Source organism: Notamacropus eugenii, chromosome 2 (genome assembly GCF_028372415.1).
Source record: "Notamacropus eugenii isolate mMacEug1 chromosome 2, mMacEug1.pri_v2, whole genome shotgun sequence".
Lineage (NCBI taxonomy): Eukaryota > Metazoa > Chordata > Mammalia > Diprotodontia > Macropodidae > Notamacropus > Notamacropus eugenii.
Window position 1 is genome coordinate 238,067,740 of NC_092873.1, and position 16,644 is coordinate 238,084,383.

The following is a 16,644-nucleotide window of genomic DNA, read 5'->3' on the forward strand; positions in this document are numbered from 1 at the left end:
TCATCAGAGATTATGCATTTAATTTTTAAAAATTAATTATGTTTTAATTATGAACTTAAAAATCATGAACAAGTAAACCAACAGGGCATTCCTCTCACCTCAGATAATTTTTAATCCTGACTCACTTACTACTTGTGTGACCTTGACCTACTCATGACCTCCCTGGGCAAATACTTCATCTATAAAAAGAGAGGGCTGGTCTCTATAGCTTCTAAGGCCTCTTTAAATATGTTATCTATGGCCCTACATATTTCAAACAGAACTTGTGTATTTTAACCCTTCAATTTACAGATGAAGAAATTTCCATGACTCTTCCTAGGTTACATAGTTGATAGTGGCAAAACCAGATTACTTCAACTCTGACTGAAGTCATCACCTTCAAAGCCACTTAGCTATATTCTCTGTATATCTGACAATGAATGTTTGCTGTATTCTCAAATAAGGTCTATTTGTCTACTGTCATGATTTTTTCCTTGAAAATCAGTCATGTGGCAGAACCAAGATGGCAGAGTAGAAGGATGCACCTACTCTAGCTCTTCCCTCACAGCCCATAAAGCACCTGTAAAAAATGACTCTAAACAAATTCTAGAGCAGCAGAAGCCACAAAATGACAGAGTGAAAGAGATTTCCAGTCCAAGGCAGCCTGGAAGGCTGACAAGAAAGGTCTATCGCATGGGGCACGGAGGGGAGTGTAGCCCATGATACCCAGTGCAGCCTTGGTCACACAGTACCTGTAGGAACAGTACCAGAGCATACCTCAGGGCAAAATCCCCAGTAGCAACTGCAGTTTCCAGATCCCTCAACCCACAAACTCCAAAGACAGCTTCAAAGGTCAGTGAGAAAGCTTTTTCACCTGGGTAAGAAGGGAGCAGGGTCTTCCTGTAACCCTGACCCCAGGCAGTGGCAGGAGTAGCAGCAGCAGCATCCATTTTTAGAACCCTCCAACTATAGACCCTGGAGGAATTGAGACACTGAGTGGCAACAATGGGGTAAGGAAGAGTGCTGGCATGGTGGAGGTGGTGGAGGCTCTGGAAAGGGAATTCTACTTGTAGATCCTGGGCAGAAAAGCTTTGGTAGCTTCAAGACCAGAGCACAGGTCAGAAGAGGAGTAAATTCCTCTCCCTTGATTGTGCCACCTTGGAGGAATTAAGAACTTACAGGTCCCCAGAATATACCCTCCTCTTGACAAAGGACTGAAAAGTCACATAACTGGCTGGGAAAATGCCCAAAAAAGGGGAAAAAATAAGACTACAGAAGGTTACTTTCTTGGTAAACAGGTATTTTCCTCCATCTTTTTGGATGAGGAAGAACAATGCTTATCATCAGAGGAAGACATAAAAGTCAAGGCTTCTGCATCCAAAACCTCCAAAAGAAACATGCAATGGTCTCAGGACATGAAAGAGCTCAAAAAGGATTTTGAAAATCAAGTAAGAGAGGTGGAGGAAAAATTGGGAAGAGAAATGAGAGAGATGCAAGAAAAGCATGAAAAGTGGGTCAACAGCTTGCTATAGGAGACCCAAAAAAATGCTGAAGAAAATAACACTTTTAAAAATAGCCCAACTCAAATGGCAAAAGAGGCCCTAAAGCCAATGAGGAGAAGAATGCTTTGAAAAGCAAAATTAGCCAAATGGAAAAAGAGGTTCAAAAGCTCAATGAAGAAAATAGTTCTTTAAAAATTAGAATGGAGCAGATAGAAGCTTATGACTTTATAAGAAACCAAGAAATTACAAAATCAAACCAAAAGAATGAAAACAATAGAAGATAATGTTAAATATCTCATTGGAAAAACAACTGATCTGGAAAATATATCCAGGAGAGATGATTTAAAAATTATGGGACTACCTGAAAGCCATGACCAAAAAAGAACCTAGACATCAACTTTCATGAAATTATCAAGGAAAACTGCCCTGATATTCTAGAACCAGAGGGTAAAAAAAATATTGAAAGAATCCACTGGTCACCTCCTGAAAGAGATCCTAAAAGAAAAACTCCTAGGAATATTGTAGCCAAATTCCAGAGTTCTCAGGTCAAGGAGAATATATTGCAAACAGCCAGAAATAAACAATTTGAGTGTTGTGGAAATACAATAATGATAACACAAGATTTAGTAGCTTCTACATTAAGGAATTGAAGGGTTTGGAATTTGATATTCCAGAAGTCAAAGGAACTAGGATTAAAACCAAGAATCACTCACTCAGCAAAACTGAGTATAATACATCAGAGGAAAAAATGGTCATTCAATGAAATAGAGGACTTTCAAGTATTCTTGAATGAAAAGAGCATAGCTGAATAGAAAATCTGACTTTCAAACACAAGAATCAAGAGAAGCATGAAAAGGCAAACAGGAAAGAGAAATCATAAGGAACTTACTAAAGTTGAACTGTTTACATTCCTACATGGAAAGATAATATTTGTAATTCTTTTCTCAGTATTTGGGTAGTTGGAGGGATTATACATATACATATATACATAAATGTATATATATATAGACATATATAAACAGAGTGAGTTGAATAGGAAGGGATGATATCTAAAAAAATTAAAAAAATAAAATTAAGGTGTGAGAGAGGAATATATTGGGAGGAGAAAGGGAGAAATAGAATGGGACAAATTATCTCTCATAAAAAAGGCAAGAAGAAAGCTTTTTCAGTGGAGGGGAAAAGAGGGGGAGGTGAGAGGGAAAAAGTGATGCTTACTCTTATCACATTTGGCTTAAAGAGGAAATAACATGCACTCTCAATTTGGTATGAAAATCTATCTTACACTACAAGAAAGTAGAGGAGAAGGAGATAAGTGAGGTGGGGGGGATAATAGAAGGGAGGGCAAATGGGAGGAAGGAGTAATAAGAAGTAATCACTTTGGGGGAGGGACAAGGTCTAAAGAGAGAATAGAACAAATAGAGGGCAGGATAGGATGGAGGGAAATATAATTAATCTTTCACAACATGGCTATTATGGAAGTCTTTAGCAAAACTACACATATGTAGCCTATACTGAATTGCTTGCTTTCTTAGTGGGTATGGGTGGGGAGAGAGGAAGGGAGAGAAGTTGAAACTCAAACTTTAAGGAAAGAATTGTTTTTGCACGCAACTGGGAAATAAGAAATACAGGTAATGGGGTATAAAATCTATCTTTCCCTACAAGAAAAGAGGGGATAAGGGAAGGGAGGGGTGTGATAGAAGGGAGAGAAGATTGGGGGAAGGGGTAATCAGAATGCATGGTGTTCCGTGGGGGGGAAGGAGAAAGATGGGGAAAAATTTTGGAACTCAAAATCATGTGGAAATGAATGTTGAAAACTAAAAATAAATAAGTAAACAAAAGAAAAAAGAAGAAAAAGGCAAAGGAATATTTGGCACTCAGAAAAAAAAAGAAAATCAGTCATAATCTTATCCTTAAATTGTCAGAAAATAAACTTCCCAACAATTAGTGCTATTTAAAAGTAGCATTGGTTTCCCCAAAGACTATTAATTATCACTTGAAGTCTTCAAGAGAATATCAAGGATTTCTATTTAGATATGAATTGTATGAGATAACCAATGAAGTTCCTTCCAATTCTAAAATTCTGTGATTCTTTCTTTGTTATTTAACATTTGTAACTCATGGGTCCCTTTCCTAATACCCTTGGGGTGAAATCTCAAGTGCTGTTTTCCTGAATCCTATAAAAAGGCAGCATGTTACTATATTAATTACCTGGAGTGAGTATATTGAGTCACTTGGGTGCTCTTCTGCCAACTAGGTGATACTTTACTTGAGACCAAACTCAAGGTCTCTGATCAATATGTTGTGATGATGTTTGTTCTTTGTTCTCAAAGAGGACTATGACATCAAGAAGATGATGCCATGACTTGCAAGTGAATTGGATTTAAGTGACAGAAGGATGTGCAAGGTCACCAGCCTCACTTTGTCCTCTGGAGCCATCTGGGTCCAGTAGCAAGATCTATATCATGGTGACTAGAGATGGCCCCCTCAACATATGGCTTAGTCTTCCTGAAAGGCTAAATTATCTCCACTAGCCGCCAGAGGTACTGAACCTGCAGACACCCAGACTGCTCCTTCCCACCACTAACCACTGAGACAGTAGTTTCATTCTGACCAGATTTAGAATTAATCTAGTGGGTAAAATGGAATATTACTCAAAATATTAAAACATAATATCTATTTTTCTATACACAGCTCTAGAGTCCATAAGTCATATTCTTTCTTGGTTCACAACTCTCTCGAACACACACAGGACTCAGAAACTTATTCTCTAATCACATAGTTTACCGAACACAATGGGAAAAAAATGAAGGGGAAATAAAAAGGTCAGACATTTTGATGTGGAACCATCCATGTCCAACCATTTCAAAAGCTTTCACCTGATTGTTCTCTCAGAACTTTAGGGGAATTGAGTAAGAATTTTCAAATCACTGGCACTCCGAGTTCATGGAAAGAGTGTGTATATCTCCAAAATCCAGTCTCTGGATCAGGTAACATAAGAGATAACATGACAAAGCAGGAGAAGAACAAAAAGAAAATCATCATAGTATCATGGATTTAGAGTTGAAAGTGACCTCATAGGACATGTAATCCAACCTTTCATTTTATAGATGAGAAATTGAGGCCAAGAGAGATTAAGTTACTTGCCCAAAGTCGCACAGGTAATAGGGGATAGAGAGGATTTGAACTCTAGTCCTCTTATCCCAAGTCCAGTACATTTTACACTCTTCCATCCTACCCCAAATCAGTTTCCCTTTCCTTGCTCTCCAGCCCACTAGGATATATGGTAACCGATCGTCTTCACACTCAGGTTTCTTTCTTGTCATAGTTCCCATCTCTATTTCTGTCCCACATCAGAAACTCTCCTGTAGAACTGGTCTCTGGCAGTCTCATTCGCCAACCAAGTGAGTCTCATTAGGTGACTCCTTCAGCAGCAGTAGTCATCATGGACACAATTTCTAGCAGAAATGCTGCAGGACCAGTTCAACAGCAGTTAATCTCTAGGTGTTAAGGGAAACCTGACTCTCAAGGGTTGGGGAAGAAAGAAACAGCCAACCCTGAGCCAACTGAGTTTTCTGAGTGTGACACGTTTTGCAACAAAGCGAGTGAGTTTAGGGTAGAAATAGCTTCCCTTTCCTCTCACCATCCTGGATAAAATGAGAGAGCACTCTCACTTTCCAATATCTCACAATTTATCTTTCATTAGCATCCCTTTTGTGGAAACTTCCAAAGGTTTTGGGTCCCCAAAGAGATGGAAAAGCTAGGCAGAAGCACTAGTTATAAGGACAAGGGTATTTTTCACAGCTGATTCAAGGCTGTGGATTCAGTTTTTACATATATAAAAAGGAAATTATCATCATAGAACTATGCCTCTTAAAGAAAATATGCAAGTTATCTTCCATAGCTGACAGGAGGGAAGGAGAGGAGAAGGTAGACAATGTACTTTCCCTCTTTGTAAAGGTGCTATTAATGTGCTATTTCAGGCCTCAAATTTTCCTCAGAATATTATGCACTGGGCATTTCTTGCATGATGTTTTGTGACATGTGCTTCACCACTCAGTGGCATAAGTTTAAATAATAGACTTCAAAGCAAAACTTGCGAAGGTCTCACACTGTGCTTTCTTCTTCTCTGCTGTCCCCTTGAAATGAAGTATGCCATTGTGGGAAAAGAAGTGTTCTGGGAAGATAGGAGACTTGGGTTCTAGTCAGCACTGTGCTGATAAATGCTTAATAACTAGTTCTCCAGGAAAAAAAAAAATGTATGCATGATGCATATTAAAGTTTAACCAGCATTAACACTTTCTCCATCACAATCTTAAGTTTACACATTACCAAAAAGACTTGCTTTGTAGCATTCGACAATTTCTGGGTGTAAATATGATGAGAATTTAACCACTGGCTCTAGCAAGCCTTTTCAACCTTAATCCAGCACACCCTCGTCCCAGTTTTGTTGTTTTTATTGTTTGTTCTTCATCCTTAAAGAAGACCATGACATCAGGAAAGTGAAGCAATGACTTGTAAGAGACTGGATTTAAGCGTGGGAGGGCTATGCAAAGTCACCAGCCTCACTTTCTCCTCCAGAGCCATTTGGGCCCAGTAGAAACATACAGATCAGTACTGGAAATTCCACCCCACCCCCAGGTCTGTTAGTGAAATGAGGAACAACATGCCCATCTTGCACGGTTCATCTTCCAGCCCTTACATAGTATTCACACTTCCCCCTGCAGCCCAGGGTTCTCCCCACCTAGTCACCTTGGAACTGCTTTTACCTTCTCCCTTATACTCTAAGTTTCTGACTTGGACTGGTTTCAACTCTGCCTTGGAAATCCCCCTGTTGCCCAGTGATTCTAATAAAAGTAATTCAGTGTGGGCTTAGATATGGCTTCTGGGTACTCCACAGGTCCTATTAATTCTACAGCTCCTGCTCTGCCTGTCCTCCTTCCCAGGAAGTGTAACTACAATACCACATACCAGACCTGCCTCTCCCTCTTCAGACTCTCTCGTTTCTCTTCTAATCTTCCAATCTGAACATGGTGGCGTGACCTGAGTGACTAAGCTTAGTATTTAGTGCCTCCTCACTTCTCTTTAACTATTCATTCAATTCTCCTCCTGTCCAGTAGTTAACCGACATGATACATAATTTCTTATAAGATGGTTTATCTTATTTTTATTAGTACTTCTTTTGGTAAGACCTTAAATTCCAAATGCATACCCGTCCCCTCCCTTGCCACACAGTCATTCCTTTCAGTAAAGTGTATTTATCTTCTTTTATGCTTTTTTTAAAACTAGATCAGTGATTTCATTGACATAAGGAACTACCCATGAAACAACTCCCTCTCTCATTTCAGATCAGCAACTCTTTAAAGTCTTAGAGAGTTGATTGGGGGAACTGAGAGAATGATTTGCCTTGGATCACTATGTGACCTTGGGTCAGTCAGTTAACCCTGATTACCTCCCAAAAAAAAGCAAAAAAAAAAAAAAAGAGGTAGGTGGTATCCTATAAAGGAAGCAGACATATAAAACTTCTAGACAAGCAGGTTAACATGGATCATAGAAAAAATTGGGGGGTGGGGGTGGGAAAGCACACAGGTTTTTTCTCAAAATCCATCCTTATAGACATCGAATATAGTAGGTAAAAATTAGATAGGCTCGTTTTTGAAATTTTATTGTGATTCAGTCATTTCAGTCATGTCTGACTCTTTGGGACCCCAATTACAGAAGAAGAAATTGAGTTAAACAGGGTTACTTTACTTGCCCAGGGTCTCACAGCTAGGAAGTATCAGGCCAGATTTGAACTCATGAAGATGAGCTTCCCCCCTTTTTTTTTGAAATGGCCTTTTGAGAAACCAGACAGGACTGCCAAAGCAGGAGTCAATAACTATGTAATACTGGGTAAATCTGATGACTAAGAACTCCCTAGCAGACTAAGACCAATCCTAACAGTGAAGAAATAGTTTAAAAGGATAGTCAGTCATATATGTTCCCTTACAAGTAACTGTATTCCTTACCCATCACTACATCTAAAACATAATCAATACTATGCTGAGGGATGGGAGTTGTATTTGGCTCTATTACTGTATGCATATTAAATTACTGTGCAGAGTGGAGAGAGGGGAGGGAGTAAGGAATATGCAAACTAACGGTAATTTCCATTCACATTCTACCAACCTGTTCTACATTGATTAAAGCAAATTATATGAAATGAACATGGAATTAAAATGGAAGTGATTAGATGAGCATACATTATGTATGGGAAATTATAGTAAAATTTAATAGCTTGAAAAAAATTTTATAATTATCTAATGCATTGATAGAACTACATAAAGCATAATTAATATGACAGTAACCTCAGGAGTATTACTGCTCTATTTTACTAGGGAGACGGAGAAGTGTGGTTTAAAGGGCACTGAATGGGCAATCTGGAACCCTCAATTCTAATCCAACCTTTGTCACTGCCCAGCTACGTGACCTTTAGTGCTATATGACCCTAAACAAGTACTTAACTTTTCTGTAAAGTGAGAGGAAGGAGTTGAACCACATGATTTTTTTTTAGCTCTAATAGCCTACGATTACAATTTTGAGTGCCTGAATATAGTTGTCATTGTTGTTGTTCGTCCTTCACTCTCAAAGACCAGTGACATCAGAGGGTATGATGTCATGATGTTATGACACCATGACTTCTGCCCAAACCGGATATAAGTGAGGAGGGGTTGTGCAAAGTCATCAGCTTCACTCTCTCCTCCAGTCATTGCAGTCCAGGGGCAACACTGGCAATGGCCTAGGATGCAGTGGGAGATCTTGACCTTTCTAAAATAAAGTCTTTCCTAGGTCTCAGTTTGTCTGAGGCAGCACCCATTCAATGACTAAGGGCTAATGATGGTTCACTTTACTACCATAAAGACATCAATCTAGAAGGAAAAGACCCTTAGAGCTTTTGGTCAGAACAGAAAATAATTGCTATTTATACTCATTCTATGCCAGACTGACCTAAACAATGAACCACCAAGCTCTAAGGGCTATTATTGGCCATTCAGTGAAAACAGAGTGGTTTGGGTTTAAAGCTAGTCAAGTAGCTCCATTTGAAACACAGAAAGCTTTTTAAAAACTTTTTTTCAGAGCTATATTTCAATAAATCATAAATCAAAACTGCACTGGACAAAAATGAATTGTCACAGGTTTTCGAGAAAAAATAATAATAAATTAAGTAAATATATATCTTTTAAATCTAGCTCCCAAACTCCAAAATATCTTACATGTGGTGATGGGAAAGGAGGAGGAGGAGGAAGAGGAGGAGAAGGAGAGGAAGAAGAAGAATAGACACTCATTGGGATGAGGTATGAGGGGAGAAGTTTTCCTTGTAGGATGGGGGTTGACAGTCATAATCTGATTGGAGAATCTATGCCTATCTCAAGACCACATGAGAATCTGCACTGACCACAAAAGGACAGAGCTAAAGGGTGAATGGCAGTCAACTCTCAAAAATATTGAGAGAGGCCCAAAGAGCAGGGATGGTAACTCATGGCAGCCTCAGGTGCTGGAAGATGCATGTCAATATTTGCTTGATAAATACATACGCTGGCTTTTACTTCTGAAGATGATTAGAGAGCACAGGAATGAGTTGCCCAACATCACGCAGTAAATAGTAGGGTCCAAATTGAATCCAGGTCTTCTGCTGGTAAATTCAGTATTCTTACATCTAGAACACATTACAGGAAGTACTACTTATTTACATAAAATATATGTATGTCAGTTCTCACATGGATGACTAGGAATCAGAATCACACATTTTATAGCTTAAGGGATATAGACATATAGTTTAGAGAACATTTAGTCTGCCCACCCTTCCCATATGGGTAGAAACTAAGGCAAGAGAGATGAAGTGATCAGGTCAAACCTATACAAATAGTAAACAACCATGATTGAATCCTAGGTCCTCTGGCTTCAGATCCAATATTATTTCATTAGATATTCTGGGATATTTTAAAGATCAATGATTTCATCAGTGTGGGTACTTAGTTCACTAACAGTGAACTCCACTCCTCTATGACTTGGTTAATGGTTTTTGAAAGACCATCTAGCTGAAAAATTCATCATCATACAGGCTGACCTGGTGATAAGCTTCTGACCTTAGCCAGGTTCTTGAAAAACAGACAATTATTCAACACTGCCCTATGCTCAAAGTCTTTCTGGCTTGGTTGACTCTCTCAGATTTTGTATCCTTTTGACATAGTCTTTGAGAACCAAAGATCACCTCCTCATCCTGATGAAGCATCAGAGTTAGACTTTAGACGAGATTCCTTACTGCACAAAAGTGAAATTCTATTTTAACTGATAAATGCTGATTCTACAGGAAGTCAAGCGGTGAGGAAACTATGACAGTTCAAGACTAAGTTGAGCAAAAAACAGCAAAAAGGATAAGGATGATAAAGGATGGGTATGGAACTCTGAACTTCAGAAATCCAGGACTATATATTGGGCACTTTCTATGATTTCTTGAGGGTTAACATGCATTTTCCACCTTTTTTTGGAAAGAGGAAGAACGACAGGGGCCAGATACCTTTACAAATTCAGTCAAAGGTTTGTTATCATGGATATTTTCCAGCTAAAAATAGTCCTACCCTCTTAGATATCAACAAGGTATGTGTCTTAGAAGCTCTGACAATCAGAGTAAAGAGAAAAATAGCCAGAGTGGAAGAATCATAAATTAAGGGAATAAATTACATCTTAAGCAGCATATTAGAACTAAAGGAAACTTTACATTTACGTAGTACCTTTCCTCTATAATCACTCATATCTTTTTATGGAATGAGGGGTGGTAGTTAAAGCTTTTATATTATATGGCCATCTGATCTACATAAAAAAAGTTAACAAAGGTCACGTAAATAAAAAGCAACAGATTAAATTAGGTCTTTTTGTGGGAGAGAGGAGGAAATGGGGAAAGAAAAAAACAAATGTTTAACTTGTCTACTTCTTTAAAAATTCAATTTCATTTTATTTTTAGCTCTCAATTCTCTCCCTCTCACCTCCTCCTCTCCCTGACCCATTGAGAAAGAAGAAAAAACAAAACCCATTTCAAAAATGTGTAGTCAAGAAAAACAAATTCCCACATTAGTCATGATAAAAAAAAAAAAGCCTCAATTTATACTCTGAGTCACATCACTTCTCCATCTAGGCTTGGGTAGAATATTTCATCATGAGTCCTAAGTAACTGGGATTGGACATTGTTCTTATCAGAGTTCCTACATCGTTTGAAATTGTCTTCACAATATTGTTATTTTATATAAACTGTTCTCCTGGTCCTGTTCACTTCTTTTTGCATCAATTCATGGAACCTTCCCAAGTTTCTCTGAAACTATCCATTTCCTTCAGCATAACAGTATTTCACTACATTCACTTACCATAGCTTGTTCAACCATTCCCTGCAGTTTCCAATTCTTTGCCACTAAGAAAAAAGTGCTATAAATATTTTTTTTGCATATATAGGTTCTTTTACTCTTTCTTTGGTCTCTCTGGGGTATAGACCCAGCAAAGATATTGATTGTTCAAACTGTATGTATGCCCAGTTTAATAGTTTTTTTTTTGGCATAGTTCCAAATGTCTTTCCAGAATAGAAATAATTCATTAATGTGTTTGTTTTGCCACAGCCTTGTCATTTTCCTTCTAGTCAACTTTGCCAATCTCACGGGTATGAGGTAGTAACTCAGAATTGTTTTAATTTGCATATCTAGATCATTTTTTCATATGGCTATTGATAGCTCAGATTTCTTCCTCTGAAAACTGTCTATTCATAATTCTGACCATTAATCAGTTGGGGGATGGCTCTTATTCTTATAAATTTGAATCAATTCCATATATATCTTGTGAATAAGACTTAAAGAAACTTCCTGCAAAGATTGTTTTCCAGTTTCCTGCTTCTTTTCTAATTGTAGCTGCATTAGTTTTGTTTGTGTAAAAACTTTTTAATTTTAAAATGGATAATCAACCTCCAGTGAACCTCTCTTGTCTTGTTTAGTCATGAAATCTTTCCCATTCCATAGATTTGACAGGTAATTTCTTCAATATTCCTCTAATTTGTTTAGGTTGTCTCACCCTTTATGTCTAAATTTTTGTCCACTTGTAACATTAAGAACAGGGAGAGAGAATGGTTATAGAGCTGATCTCAGAGTCAGGAAGAGGTAATTCTTTCTCTGACATAGACACAGGCTGAGTGACCTAGGGCAAGTCACTTAACCTCTCGGTGCCCTTCTTACTTAGGAAATTCTGAGACTTATGAGTTTCAGAGCAATGACTGTTTTGCATAATTGGAGGGAGTTTTCTAATCAAGATTTTCTTATACCAGTAAAATCAGAGGTCTGTTCCCCTCCCTACTCCTCACAAATAGCACCCAAGTATTCTGATTTATAAATACAGCAAATAAAATAGGCACTTTAATTCTAGAGGGATACAAGGGAAGAGGCATGAGGAAAGTGAGTGATAATTGCAGCATAAGAGATGAAGATGGAAATTCAATGTTCCATTATAGTTGAAGATCTAAGATATTTTCTCTGGACTAGATTCTTAAAAGCATAACCTTCTTCAGAGCTTGTCACAAAGGGGTTTAATTGCTACCAAAAGTTTAGGAAAATAAGTATTATCAAGACCTTACTTTAACTCATTTTCAGTGGGGAGGAAACAAAAACCTTTAGTATGAAAGTGAGGAGTGTCACATCTCATTTTATCAAGAAAATGGTCTGCTTTTATAGTCAGTCAACAAGGATTTCTCAAGTGCCTATTATGTGACAGTCATTATGCTAAGCATGGGACACACACACACACACACAAAACCCAACAACAACCAAAAACAAAACAAAGTGTTCTTGTACTCAAAGAGGTCTGGATGTAATGTTGCTTGCTGTTGTCTTTGTCTGTCCTTCTCAAAAGATAACCATGACATCAGGGAGGTGATGCTATGACTTGTAAGTGAACTGGATTTAAGTGAGGGAGGGCTGTGCAAGGTCACCAGCCTCACTTTCTCCTCTGGAGACATGTGGGCCTAGTGGCAAGATATAGATCAGGATGACTGGAGATGGCCCCCACAAACAAGATATAGGCAGGATAAAGTGGAAGAAATCTACAGACGGAAGAAACTAGTATTAAGGGAAATAAGGTAAGTCACAGAGGGCTTATGTAAGTAGTTAGCATGTCCAACCACTTTCCACTGGATAAAGAGCTATGAGTCAGTCAATATTCTCTGTATTGAGATATTTACGTTTCTTGCCATTAAAGGTTTTTAAGCTGTGTTTTTATAATTATATACATAAACAAAACAAAATATTTTGTCACTATATTGACCAAGTTTGGTCCCAAATAAGAGATGAAAAAATTCATCTCCTCCCTTTCTTTGCAGAAGTAGGGGACTACTTCTATAGTATGTAGAATATAGAATATTGTGTGTTTGTGTGCATGTGTGCATATGTTTGCATGTGTGTACTATAAATACACACACAGAAATTTACATATACTATCAGATAGAGTTGATTCTTTTTTTTGCTTTTGTTTTTTTCTCATTCTTTTAAAATATTTGTTACATGAGATGGTTCACTGGAAGGGAGATATGTTTAGAAATGAATTAATATGACAGCAAAATACATTAATAATAGTTTTAAAATATTTTTAAATACTTAGAGCACAAACACAGAAAGAAACCAACAAACCCTAATTACAGATATAAATGGAACAATTTCTTTAAAACAAGAAGTTCCTCAACTTTATTACAGGTAAGTGGAAAGAGGTAGAGTATCATTGTTTCAGTTTTGAAAATAGTAAAATTGAATGACCATCCATCAATAATTTTTTTTATCAAGCATCTACTAAGTACCAGGCACTGTGGTAAGCTACAGAATTTGAGTGATCTCCAAATACATGTAGCTAGGAAATAGACTAGAACAGAAATTCATATGCCCTGACATCATATTGCCCCTTATGAATTATTAATTAGTTGAAGCAGCCATTCAAAAGGTCACCTGCCCCAGTGTAATAGACCACTTATGATGGATGCCATACTAGTAATAAGTAATATTGGTTTTATTTGGCTCTCTGTGATGGTTAGCAAGTGAATCCTCAATATCACATGCAACATAATTTGTGTAGGAGTAGAAGTTAATTAAAAATAGATGTGATCATATGTAAGGCACACCATAATATATTATTGTTGTTCAGCTATATCTGACTCTTTGTAATCCCATTTCTGGGGTTTTCTTGGCAAAGATACTAGAGTGGTTTGCCATTTCCTTCTCCAGCTCATTTTACAGATGAGGAAACTGAGGCATATGATTGTCTTTGGGCAGGGCCACACTGCTAGAAATATCTGAGACCACATTTGAACTCATAAAGATGAGTCTTCCTCATCCCAAGCCCAATGCTCTATATGTTTAGCCTCAGCTCTATAGATTTCACATATGTAAAAGACTTAAGTGTTTCATCAGCTAATTAATGCAGTGGATAAAGCACCAGAGTTGGGTGGAGGAAGACCTGTGTTCAAACTGTACCTCAGACATCAATTTCCTAGCTGGGTGATTCTTGACAAATCATTAAATGCTCTCTGCCTCAGTTTCCTCACCAGTAAAATAGAGGTCATAGCATATACCTCACAAGGTTAGTGTAAAGATTCAATGAGATAATATATATATACAATGCATTCTGCAAACCTTAAAGAACTATGAAAACATCCGTTACTATCATTATTATTATTACAGTGGAATAATTCTTAGGCTTTGAACCTAATTCTAAAATGAATTCAAATTACTTAATATATTTTGCCTACTTTATGTTAGAAAGGCATCTCACTGAAAACATTCTTATTCCATTTCTGTTCTGTGAAAACAGAAACAGTCATAGGAAAAAGCAATGGAAAAAACAGCTTAAAATGGAATGTCCAGAGACCCATAATTACAGTATTGCACCAGACACAGCAGAATTGGAAAACAAACATTCATTTAAAATATGTCAAAGCCCTTTTTTTAATGTCTGATAAGTATTATTTAGTCATTCACTAGTGACCACACACTCTTTTCTCATCTTCTCTCATGAGACTGCTGATGGGGAAGTTTCTTCTTGTAATTTTAGTAGAAATGGACCCATCTTAGACTTTTCTGCTGGAACACTCATCTACTTTTTTCTCATAATCCTCTTATCAAATTCTCTCCTTATGAAAACATTTTCTATTTAAGATATTCAATGACACAGGATATAACGGGATGAACTACTTAAAAAGTATTATAATACATCATCTACATTACATGTACATTACAATACAACATCTTTGAGATATAGTTTGTCAGAAAGTTGCAATTTGCATTTATGACATTGCCTCTAATTCAGGAGGGCTTTTGCTAAGAATACCTTGGCCCCAATTACAGGTTAGGGCAAGAAGGGATGCTTTACTTCAGCAATCATCAACCCAATTTAGACATCTTTTTGCCTGAACACGTAGCTTTCACCCTGTTTTGTCAATGATCATTTTAACTTGAATGTAAAGAAAGAATGTATATCAGGTGGGGGAAAGGAGGAAGGGAGAAGCGGAAAAATTGTTGATTGATCAGATGCTCCACCCTGGGACTGTATATGAAGGATAGGGAAATGGGGACTCAATTTGAGATTTACTGCTATAGGAAACTTCTGGTGGAAGAGATAACTCTATTAATGCGGATCAACACCTGCCCTGCATCTTAGCCTCTCAGAGAGTTTCCTAGGTTACTAAGAACATAAAGTGACTTTCTCAGGATACAGCTCTTACGTATCAAGGCTAGAATTTCAACCCAGTTCTTTCTGACTCTGAGGTCAGCTCTCTATCCATTGTACCACACTGCCTCATAACATAGGAGGTAAAACCAACAAATAAGGACAATTTTCATTCTCTCAGGCATTATTTAATCATGATTCACACTTTTAATATAATATTTTATTTTTCTCAATTGCATATAAAAGCAATTTTTGACATTAATTTTTAAAAAAATTTTGAGTTCCAAATTCTCTCTTCTTCTTCCTCCCCTCCCCCCAGATGGTGGCAATATATGTTATACATGTGCAACTTGATGTATACTTGTTCATTGGTTTTATTATTATATTGTCAGAAGATGAGATGTGCATTGTTTCTGGAAACAATTGGTATCATTTTTGGTCATGTTTCTGAAATAAAGTATATAAAAGATATATTTATATCGGTCTTGATTATTAGCTACTTTGCATCTTAAATGGAAGGCAGTTAGATTGCAGGGCCAAGAGTCAGGAAGATTTATCTTCCTAAGTTCAAATCTGGCCTCAGACACTTACTTGCTGTATGACCTTGGGCAAGTCATTTAACCTTGTTTGCCTCAGTTGCTCATCTGTAAAATGAGTTGGAGAAGGAAATGGCAAACCATTTTAGTTATCTCTGCCAAGAAAACCCCAGATGAGGTCACAGAAAGTCAGACATCACTAAAAAACAATTTAACAGCTAATCTCTTAAGTGCTTTTCAGTTCAACAAACATTTATTAAATGGCTACTGGACGCACAGCTTTGTTCTGTGGACTGGTAACACAAAAATAAAAACACAGACATATCTGCCTTGAAGGGACATAAACTCCTCTAGGTAGGATATGACATGTACAGAAATAATAATGACATGAGGTAGAATGTGAAAGGTACAAAGAACAAATCTAAGCAAAGTGCTCTAGGAACATGTAAGGAAGGATCAGGGAAGCTTCCTAGAGAAGGCAATACCTGAGCTGAGCCTTGAAGGAAAGAAGGATTTCAACATCTGGAAATGGGGAAAGAATGTATTCTAGGGGAAAGCCTATCAGAGTGCACAGAGTTGAGAAGAGGTAGAGAAAAAGCTAGTAGGTCAATTATGCTACAAGGTAGAGTGTGTGATGGGAGATAATATAAACTAGGGCTAGAAAGGTTGGATGGAATCAAATTGGAGAAGACTTTCAATGATAGGTCTGTCAATTTTTAGTTTATGGGCACTAAGGAACCTGGGAAGGTTTTGAGTAGGGGAGTGATGTGGGCAGACCTATGACTTAAGTATTTTGGTACTCACTCAGTCAATAAGCACTTGTTAAGCACCTACTATGTGCATCCTGGGTCATCTCCAGTCATCCTGATCTACATCTGGCCACTGGGCCCAGATGACTCTGGAGGAGAAAG